This window comes from Nematolebias whitei, chromosome 12 (assembly GCF_014905685.2).
Source record: "Nematolebias whitei isolate Nwh7 chromosome 12, NemWhi1, whole genome shotgun sequence".
NCBI classification, from domain to species: domain Eukaryota; kingdom Metazoa; phylum Chordata; class Actinopteri; order Cyprinodontiformes; family Rivulidae; genus Nematolebias; species Nematolebias whitei.
In genome coordinates this window covers 32109424-32111819 of record NC_056509.1, presented here as the reverse complement: position 1 = coordinate 32111819, position 2396 = coordinate 32109424, and the positions used below count along the sequence as shown (strand labels likewise).

The following is a 2396-nucleotide window of genomic DNA, read 5'->3' as shown; positions in this document are numbered from 1 at the left end:
AAGCAGTTTTATTTATATCCATGCCCGCTTTGTGCTTGAAAGAGATTTTGACACAAGCACTTCAGGAAAGTGGAGGGAATGTGACAACGTGTGACTCAGAATGCTACATTACTAACATTATTCTTTTTGATTAAACGAAGGAGAGAAAAATAATTAAAATGGTTATTTTTCCTGCATCGTCTCAAATGAACTGAACACATGTCGTCATTTCTTCCCCTCACGGTCACAGCGAGCCGTTATTTAGCCAGTTGTTCCCGCTCCTCTCCATCCGTGGCCATGAAGGGGTGCTTTGTGTCCGAGGAGCAGCGGATCCAGTTGTTGCCCCTTGCGAGGACATGCTTCCTTATATCCCCATATTAATACGGCACTTATGGAATGTAAGGAAGTGTGTGGTTTCAGGGGGACACGTGCTTCAACACATGCGAGGAAAGGAGCCATTTCTGATTTGTTCTCTTTTTAACAAACAAAAATGAATAAAACAAGGTTTGACTTTCATCACGCACAGCTGCCTGTTTTATGAGAGGGGTTGCCAGAGTGTGTGTATGAGTGTGTGTCAGGACAACAGGTGAAAGGCCTCTCCTTCACTTCAGGCACGTGCACAGTTAGCAGCGGGCTGCTGATCTGGTCGCAGCGACTTCTTGAAAAATTCCTGCCCCAACTGCTGACAGTCGTAGGGTGGGGGCACGCGTGTGTGTTCATGGAGGGTGATTGACAGAGCACAGCTGTCACCCATTATAGCAACCACAGAACTCAAAAAAGGAAGAGGGGAAAGGAGGAGGAGGGGGATCAGAGATGGGGAGCTGGACGTTTTGCTTCTGTTAGGAGAGATGAGGCTGTCAGGGCTCCCAAACCTCAAAATAGGAACTATCTGCTTGGCAACACGGTGACTCATCATTATTATTTTCCTCTCTTTGTGTGTTTTATCAGGTAACACTGAAGAGGAATCAACAGACCACCGACCCATGAGCTCCATCTTTCCTGTATTTCCCTCTCCTTTTCTGTCTTTGCGTGCTCGTTCTCCTGCTCTCCTCCTCCTCTCCTCCTCTCTCGCTCTGCCTCTTGCAGCTGAAGCAACACGCCTTGCTGTGGCTGGTCAAACGGAACCAAGTCAGGTGTTTCAGTGAGGTTTGGTCCCCTTCAACCAGCTACTGCGTCGTGAACTCTGTCAGCGTGGACTCACACGTGATGCAGTGCTGCTCACTCTGGAGGCGGTAATTCATGAAGAGTTACGTGTGGAACGTCATCTTTCCTCAGTAGCTTGGTTGATCTTGTAGCTGTTTGTGTTTGAATAAACAAATAAAAGATTTTTGAGGGTGTACGGTAGTTGATTTCTATCCTTTTTTTGTTAGTTTGTTTAAGTAAATGCAGATTTTTTTGCTCCTCAGCCACGTTGAAGATGCAAAATATATTGCGTTTGTGCACCATAAAGCAGTCTTTAAAATCTTTTGAAGTGGGTTTTCATGGAAAGGTTATGAACAATTAATATCTTACCTGATGTGGATAGCTCATTGAATGACCTGCAGCTTAAAAAAAAAAAGAGTTTAATTCAGACCAAAAATGCTGAACAAATGACTAGTTAGGGGACAGTTTTATATTAACATTGTCTCGTGGTTTACATAAATGCTATTAATAAACATCTACTCTGGAGCCAGTTCATCCTAATAGGATTGTTTTCATATAATTATATAATAATCATTATTGGTGAGCACAAATAGCAGCAGCAGCCGCTAGTTGTCACACATCCGGTGCATCCTGGGGCACTTACTGCAGGAAGACGAGTTTATTTCTGCCAAAATATCAGTGTAATGCAAAACTGATGGCAATGTTTTTATTTTTTTTATTTCTTAGATTAGAGCACTTTAAGACAACAGCAACCCACTTTGGTCTTTTCCCTGCTTGGACTAGCTGTTAGCGCACCCATCCAATAAGAGATAAACTTGTTTTCTATAACTGAGGAAATTCAGAGAGCTATCATCAACAGGTGGGATATTAACTGTTCATAGTCTTTTAATTATCATTTGACACCATCCAAACAAAATGGTTTGCGGTGTTATATACGGTATTCCAGTGGATGAAGATTTAGATAAAATAAAAAGAAACATTGTTGGTGCAAAGGTAAACAACTTGAAGATACTGCCAAAAACAGTTAATGGGGAGAGAGTAGGATGTGGATGGATGACACCATCTTAGCACCAACATAACTAGTTTGTTTCACTTTGGTGTAAGCTGTTGAGGGAAGAATCAGTTTTGTATCAAAAAAAAAATTATCTTTGACATTATATCAGGGGGGAGCGCAAACGCAGTCCCCCACTACCACAAATTATGCAGTCAAGATTCCCACATTTGGGTAATTCGCAAGGAGTATCAGCTCTGCCGAAGTGCAATGACAAAGCCTC

The 2396-nt window shown here is 42.5% G+C and overlaps 1 pseudogene; it reads right to left on the bottom strand.

The window, feature by feature from the left end:
- Positions 1-2282: 2282 nt before the first annotated feature.
- Positions 2283-2396, bottom strand: LOC119418775 (annotated as a pseudogene).